Source organism: Macrobrachium nipponense, chromosome 15 (assembly GCF_015104395.2).
Source record: "Macrobrachium nipponense isolate FS-2020 chromosome 15, ASM1510439v2, whole genome shotgun sequence".
Lineage (NCBI taxonomy): Eukaryota > Metazoa > Arthropoda > Malacostraca > Decapoda > Palaemonidae > Macrobrachium > Macrobrachium nipponense.
Window position 1 is genome coordinate 45,490,816 of NC_087208.1, and position 9,334 is coordinate 45,500,149.

The 9,334-nt window shown below is 33.4% G+C and overlaps 1 protein-coding gene across 1 annotated transcript in view; it reads right to left on the reverse strand.

The window, feature by feature from the left end:
• The window catches only part of LOC135194885 (apolipoprotein D-like), a 21,838-nt gene extending 14,179 nt beyond the window's left edge, over nt 1-7,659 (reverse strand). The window contains exon 1 of the mRNA XM_064221085.1: nt 7,636-7,659. The gene's annotated coding sequence lies outside the window, so the exon portion shown is untranslated. The remainder of the gene's footprint in view (nt 1-7,635) is intronic.
• Between the last annotated feature and the right edge of the window lie 1,675 nt (nt 7,660-9,334).

Genomic DNA, 9,334 nt, shown 5'->3' on the forward strand with positions numbered 1-9,334 from the left:
GACTTGACACATATGGAATTTGTTGAGTGATAAAAATGCAGAATTATACAGATTTCGGAATTTTCCAGAAAACTTGAATACACACTCAAGCGTTTCTCTTTTGACTTGAGTTAGATTTGGCACAATTTTTCTTAACTGATAAAGACTCTGAATATTGTAATTACTGAGTTTGATTTTGTGAAACGGTTGTGTAAATAGATAGATAAGTAAATAGATGCATAGATAGAGAGGTATATAAGTAGCTAGGTTGAGAGAGAGAGAGCTGACTTGGCTTAGAATGAAATAACCACTCATACACGGTATAGTTATCACCTGGTAGACAAGAAAATTTGTTTAACGTTAGTGAATTTTTAGAGAAAATTGTATAACTGACAATAATTATTACAAATTATAAAAAAAAGAAACTAGGAAAACGATTATGGTATATCTTATATCCTAGATTTTAATTTAAATAGATCATTAAATTGCAGTGAATTCTTCCTGAAAAAACAGATAAACAGAAGCTCTTGTAGTTGCTGTATTTTGCCTCAAAAAGAAACAAGGATAGAAAAATAAGGAACTGAATTATCTCAAAACTGTAAGAAAGACTTTTGACGTCAACAAAAAATAGTTTAATGTACAAGAAGTGAAAGGTAGGATATCTCTGAGTTGCTGTCATTATAGCATATGATCTCGGAAAACTAGGGCCGAAATGTTGTGGTTATAGTGAATTATCTCGTTAAATAAGAATGGAAATAAAACTTGGAGCAAGGATAGGGAATAGTCTTAAGAATAATGGAGTCTTTATCAGTTAAGAAAAATTGTGCCAAATCTAACTCAAGTCAAAAGAGAAACGCTTGAGTGTGTATGCAAGTTTTCTGGAGCAAGAAAACTTGAATACAGATAAACAGAAGCTCTTGTAGTTGCTGTATTTTGCCTCAAAAAGAAACAAGGATAGAAAAATAAGGAACTGAATGATCTCAAAACTGTAAGAAAGACTTCTGACTTAACAAAAAATAGTTTAATGTACAAGAAGTGAAAGGTAGGATATCTCTGAGTTGCTGTCATTATAGCATATGATCTCGGAAAACTAGGGCCGAAATGTTGTGGTTATAGTGAATTATCTCGTTAAATAAGAATAGAAATAAAACTTGGAGCAAGGATAGGGAATAGTCTTAAGAATAATGGAGTCTTTATCAGTTAGGAAAAATTGTGCCAAATCTAACTCAAGTCAAAAGAGAAACGCTTGAATGTGTATTCAAGTTTTCTGGAGCAAGATTAGTAGCAGAACTGATGGGGATACGAACACCAACACCACCAGCACAACCAACCCAACAGAAACCAAAACAAAAACCTTCTTGGAAAAGGCGCCTGGAAAAGCAAATCATGATGATGAGATCTGACTTGAGTGAACTCAAAGAGATGGCAGAAAAAAGGTTAAGAAGCAAGAAAACAAGGGAGGAACTCAACGAGAAATACAAAGTACAAGAGAGGGGACTAAACAACACAATAGAAGATGTAAAACAGAGGCTTAAGGCCAAAGCACATAAGATCCAACGGTACATGAACAGGAATAAGGGATACCAACAGAACAAACTATTCGGAACCAACCAGAAAAGACTATACAGCCAACTAAGAGGGGAAGACAACCACCAAGAAATTCCTGAAGCCGAACCATGTAAGAGACTCTGGGAAAACATATAGAGCAATCCGGTATCACACAACAAACATGCAACATGGCTCCAGGAAGTCAAGGCTGAAGAAACAAGGAGAATAAAACAAAGATTCACAGAGATCACGACAGACACAATCAGACACCAACTAAAGAAAATGCCAAACTGGAAAGCCCAGGTCCCGATGAAGTCCATGGATACTGGCTCAAAAACTTCAAGGCATTACACCCACGAATAGCAGAACAACTCCAGCATTGTATCTCAAATCACCATGCACCCAAATGGATGACCACAGGAAGGACATCCTTAGTACAAAAAGACAAGAGTAAGGGAAATATAGCCAGTAACTACAGGCCTATCACCTGCCTACCAATAATGTGGAAGTTACTAACAGGTATCATCAGTGAAAGGCTATACAACTACCTAGAGGAGACAAACACGATCCCCCACCAACAGAAAGGCTGCAGAAGGATGTGTAGGGGCACAAAAGACCAGCTCCTGATAGACAAAATGGTAATGAAGAACAGTAGGAGAAGGAAAAACAATCTAAGCATGGCATGGATAGACTATAAGAAAGCCTTCGACATGATACCACACACATGGCTAAGAATGCCTGAAAATATATGGGGCAGAGGAAAACACCATCAGCTTCCTTAAAAATACAATGCGCAACTGGAATACAATACTTACAAGCTCTGGAATAAGCAGAGGTTAAAATCAGGAGAGGGATCTTCCAGGGGGACTCACTGTCCCCACTACTCTTCGTAGTAGCCATGATTCCCATGACAAAAGTACTACAGAAGATGGATGCCGGGTACCAACTCAAGAAAAGAGGCAACATAATTAACCATCTGATGTTCATGGACGACATCAAGCTGTATGGTAAGAGCATCAAGGAAATAGATACCCTAATCCAGACTGTAAGAATTGTATCTGGGGACATCAAGATGGAGTTTGGAATAGAAAAATGCGCCTTAGTCAACATACAAAAGGGCAAAGTAACAAGAACTGAGGGGTTAAAGCTACCAGATGGGAGCAACATCAAACACATAGATGAGACTGGATACAAATACCTGGGAATAATGGAAGGAGGGGATATAAAACACCAAGAGATGAAGGACACGATCAGGAAAGAATATATGCAGAGACTCAAGGCGATACTCAATTCAAAACTCAACGCCGGAAATATGATAAAAGCCAAAAACACATGGGCAGTGCCAGTAATCAGATACAGCGCAGGAATAGTGGAATGGACGAAGGCAGAACTGCGCAGCATAGACCAGAAAACCAGGAAACATATGACAATACACAAAGCACTACACCCAAGAGCAAATACGGACAGACTATACATAACACGAAAGGAAGGAGGGAGAGGACTACTAAATATAGAGGACTGCGTCAACATCGAGAACAGAGCACTGGGGCAATATCTGAAAACCAGTGAAGACGAGTGGCTAAAGAGTGCATGGGAAGAAGAACTAATAAAAGTAGACGAAGACCCAGAAATATACAGAGACAGGAGAATGACAAACAGAACAGAGGACTGGCACAGCAAACCAATGCACGGACAATACATGAGACAGACTAAAGAACTAGCCAGCGATGACACGTGGCAATAGCTACAGATGGGAGAGCTAAAGAAGGAAACTGAAGGAATGATAACAGCGGCACAAGATCAGGCCCTAAGAACCAGATAAGTTCAACAAACGATAGACGGAAATAACATCTCTCCCATATGTAGGAAGTGTAATACGAAAAATGAAACCATAAACCACATAGCAAGCGAATGTCAGGCACTTGCACAGAACCAGTACAAAAAAAGGCATGATTCAGTGGCAAAAGCCCTCCACTGGAGCCTGTGCAAGAAACATCAGCTACCTTGCAGTAATAAGTGGTACGAGCACCAACCTGAAGGAGTGATAGACCAGACGTGACGTTGATTGACAAAATCAAGAAGAAAGTATCACTCATTGATGTAGCAATACCATGGGACACCAGAGTTGAAGAGAAAGAGAGGGAAAAAATGGATAAGTATCAAGATCTGAAAATAGAAATAAGAAGGATATGGGATATGCCAGTGGAAATTGTACCCATAATCATAGGAACACTAGGCACGATCCCAAGATCCCTGAAAAGGAATCTAGAAAAACTAGACGCTGAAGTAGCCCCAGGACTCATGCAGCAGAGTGTGACCCTAGAAACGGCGCACATAGTAAGAAAAGTGATGGACTCCTAAGGAGGCAGGATGCAACCTGGAACCCCACACTATTAATACCACCCAGTCGATTGGAGGACTGTGATAGAGCAAAAAAAAAAAATAAATAAATAATAATAATAATAATAATAATAATAATAATAATAATAATAATAATAATAATAATTTACTATTGCCTTCTGTAACTTCTTTCAAATGAACACCATATTCTTTGGAAACTTGAATTTCAGGTCAATAGCCCGTTTGGTGGGGTTGCTCCGTACCAATAGCTGTTCCATATGAATGAGGACTGATCTTTTGAATAATAATAATAATAATAATAATAATAATAATAATAATAATAATAATAATAATAATAATAATAATAATAATAATAATAATAATAATAATATTGCAACATATTCACAGCAATTCTAGACCAGCGGAGAAAACGAATATGTAAAACAGGTTAGTCTTGGCGGAGTACAAGAAACAAGTGGGAAAATAGTAATAATAGTAATAAGAAAAGGTGTTTTTTTCTTACTTGGACAATTCAGGATATTGAAATAGGAAAATTCAGGAGGAAGTGAAGGCTGAGGAAAATGAAGAATGAATAGACTTTCACCAATGAGGGGCGGATGATTACATACTAACATATACACAGGCACAAAAGCACACATGTACACAGACACAAACACCAGACATGTTGGAGGAATTATGCGCTTCCGTATGCAGCTTTTTAAGTGGCTTTGAATGAATAAGTTTCCTGAAGAATATTTCTTTAATCTATGTATCAAGTTACAAAATGGTTTGCATAATTAATCCGTATACGAAACTAATCCTTATACGAAAAAATTAAAAATATGTAATATTTTGTATATATATATATATATATATATATATATATATATATGTATATATCTAGATATCGTCTGCATATTTTTCAATATATATTTGTACTTATGTACATTATGTATATATATGTACATAAGTACATATATATACATAATGTACATAAGAGAGAGAGAGAGGTTTCAGTAGCAACAGCGTTTTGCCAGCCAAAAGTTGGGACTCCTAACTGATATAAAGAAGAAAAAATAACTGTTTCCAGGAGACTTCAGTGCTAAGTAGTGATCGCAACAATATGTTCAAGGCAAAAATCTAAAAAAAAAAAATTTAATTAGTAAAGCAAAAAAGAGAAGAAGGGAAATATAAATTATGTGATTGAATTACATGGGTAACGACGAGAGAGAAAGGTAGAATATTTGAATATTCGATGAAGAACACGATGGTATTGAGAATGAGTTGAAATCTGAGATTTCATGAAAACATAAAATTGACGAAAACAAGATATATAAATATATATATATATATATAATATATAATGTATATATATATATATATATATCTATATATATATATATATAATATATATATATATATACATATATATATATATATATATGTATATATATATATATATATATATGTATTTATATATCTTGTTTTCGTCAATTTTATGTTTTCATGAAATCTCCCAGATTTCAACTCATTCTCAATACCTTCGTGTTCTTCATCGAATATTCAAATATTCTACCTTTCTCTCTCGTCGTTACCCATGTAATTCAATCACATGATTTATATTTCCCTTCTTCTCTTTATTGATTTACTAATTAATAATTTTTTTTTTAGATTTTTGCTTTGAACATATTGTTGCGATCACTACTTAGCATTGAAGTCTCCTGGAAACAGTTATTTTTTTTCTTCGTAATATCAGTTAGGAGTCCCAACTGGCAAAACGCTGTTGCTACTGAAACCTCTCTCTTCTCTCTCTCTCTCTCTCTCTCTCTCTCTCTCTCTCTCTCGCTATACGTTATTATTTATAAGTTCGCGCCCTTGCATTTCAGATTCATTTAAATAAGATGCAAGTCCTGGTCTCCTAATTAAAAGTCAGGATCCGTTCTGTCTGTCTGTCTGTCTGTCTGTCTTTTCTCCCTTTTCTCGTTCAGTATGCCTTTCTGTCTCTTCATCCGTTCGTGTGTGTGTGTGTGCTCTCTCTCTCTCTCTCTCTCTCCAACAAACAGACAAACCAACAAACACACGCACACTTCAATTCATTCACAATATTATCATCAATCACGCATTGAATTCTCACGCTGTGACGTAAATACCCCAGTTGCAACTGCGTGTCATCTTTACCCTCCGATGGTTATAGCAATTCATTCACGTCACATACGCGTGCATGAGCAGTGGGTGACAAAATCGCGCCATTCCCCGTGTAGTACAGGGAGTCATTCACTTCTCATATTCGTGAGCTGAAGTCATAAGCTGTTGTTTGGGTACATCTCTAGAGAGAATTTCAATGACAAGGATATTTCAGAGAGAGAGAGAGAGAGAGAGAGAGAGAGAGAGAGAATTTCAACAACACTGAGAGAGAGAGAGAGAGAGAGAGAGAGAGAGAGAGATATTTATGAGAGTAAGAGGGAGATCAAATGACAAAGATATTGGAAAGAGAGAGAGAGAGAGAGAGAGAGAGAGAGAGAGAGAGAGAGAGAGAGAGAGATTTCAGTAACGAAGTTAATTAACTATCATAAAAAACTTTGCTTAGACTTCTATCATACAGTCAAACAGTAGATTGTAATAATCTGGAGACAGAAAAAATAATAATAACAGATAGACTGAGATTCTCAGTACCACCAACTGTAAATTATTATATTTAAAAAAAATATTAAATATAATAGGACAATGGATGTAATAGAATATTATTCAAAATTCGAAACCGTCTTTACTCGTGGTCCTAAACAACGTTTAGATAGATACCTTTCAAATATCACAACGTTTATCTCTAATGTCCAAGGGATTCTTGGGCGAAAAATGTTTGGCGATTTTTTTCTATTACACTTTCATTTTTTTTTCAAAATGTTTCGTCTCATTGACAAGAATTAATAAAATATCACCGAATGATATTCATGGAGACTGAGTGAAAAACGAAAACTAAAAAAAATTGAAAATTGAAATGATTAAAAATTGAAATTTTAACAAAAAATGAATTGTTTATTCAGATTTATGAGATAAAACAATCCACACATTGACTAAGATTTTGCTTTAATGGAAATTAATTAAATAAGTATTCTATTTAAAAGAAAGTTTATTGTAATTTTCGTTTGGTAGCGAATTATGATGAAAAATTCAGTTCTCATAATATTCTTATGTTGCTATGCTTTATGTGATTATTGCACATACATACTTAAGTTATCGGATAATTCGTATACAAAACGATAATACTTATATCCGTAAGTAACGTCTGATAGCACTATATTTTAACAGTTATTATTGCCAGTTATAAATTGATGAATGGGAAACTTTAAAAGAAATGTGTTAATTTCCTCACGAGAGAAATCTTAAAAAATATTTATGAAATAAGGTGCGAAATATACATACATACACACACATACATACATATATATATATATATATATATATATATATATATATATATATATATATATATATATATATATTGCATATATTGAGCAGAAGTCTCAAGGTTAAAAGTACTTTGTGGAAATGAGCTTAATAATGTAGGCAACAGTTTGCTAAAAATATATATATACAATGGCTTCAAGAACTTATCATTGCCTAGTTACATAGAGAACTTATATATATATATAATATATATATATATATATATATATATATATATATATATATATATATACATAAACTTCAGTTTCAAACAGACAAAGATCACGGTGCCAACACCTAGAATTAAAACGTGCGTGTGCTCACCTTGCAAAGACCGCTGGATAGATGTACACCCGAGCTCACGTTAACTGTTTATATATACGCCAGACACAAGTAAAACCAGAGAGAAAGAGAGTTGCCACTTCGTCACTTCTCGCAAGTCTTCGCGTCTCTCTCATTTCGTTTCGTGTTAATGTATTTTTTTTTTTACCTTATCCTGACTTTGAAAGAGATTTATAGTGGTTTAATCACATGCAAATGCATTTCGTCATTTAGATTTATACGAGTGTCTTCTTAGTGAATGACGTCATTCACTCGCTGTCCAGTTTGACGTAAGTGGCAACTCATCTGCCTTGCGACACGATGAGGGCCCAAAACGCTGTTCAACGAGATTCTCTCTCTCTCTCTCTCTCTCTCTCTCTCTCTCTCTCTCTCTCCATAATAAAAACGAGTTTTCGCTTTTTTTATTTATTTACTTTTTGTTGAGGTGTCTGGCGGTTACGTTTGTCTGTCACGGCTCTTTTTTTTCTTTACTTTTTTATTTTAGATATTACTTTTGATATTGTTTTTAATAATATAAAAAAAGCTTCATTTTTTTTTCAAAAAAAATTCAAATAACGAAGGAAATTTCTCATCAATGGAAAAACTTTTTTAATTTTAATAATATTTGATATATTTTTTTTATAATAAAAACTACTTATTTATTTCGAAAATGAAACGAATTTCTCCTCAGTGGAAAAGTGACATTTTATGATATGATCTTCACGGGAATATAACCGCGGGAATTTAAATATCTCATTTAAAAGGACTATATTTTTTACCAGCTCTTTATCGTGTATAAACGGATATAGTAGGTTATATTTGATATAAATCTAGATAGATAGACAGATAGAATGACCCAGCTATCATAATTAAGAGACGCAGAGAAAAACAGCATTATGATAATCGAGAAGCCACAGAAAGGGAGAGAAAAGAGTGAAAGTTGCATGTAAATGAAAAGATGCTGTATGCAAATATGCTATAGAGTACGCGCGCGCACACACGCACCAACACACACACACGTTCGCGCTCGGGCACACATACGTATAGTATATACTAGTCTAGCGTGGCACACCACCACCACATACGTATGTAATATATTATATAGTAATCTATTATCTGTCGTATCGTTACTAGGGATAAAGGGGAGATATATATATGATATATATTATTTACATATATAATAATATATATATGAATATATATAGTTATAGATTATTTATTTCTTTATTTATATATATAATCTTATCTATATCTATAATAGATATAGATATATATATATATATATTTACATATATATTAATTTCTAATCTATATATATATATATCTATTATACTATTTAATATATTTTATTATTTAGTATCTAATATACATATAATATTAATCTCTCTAATTATTACATACCTATTATACTATATATATATATATAATTATATATATTTTATATATTTATATTACCTATATATATATATCATATATATATATATTATCATTTAATTTATCTAGTATATCTATATATAGTATATATATATATATATAATTATATACATGTGTGTGTATGTATGTATGTAAATATATAGAGATTTTCAAAAAGAAAATATACATTTATATGTATACACACAGAAACCCACACACACACACACACACACACACACACACACACACACACACATATATATATATATATATATATATATATATATAT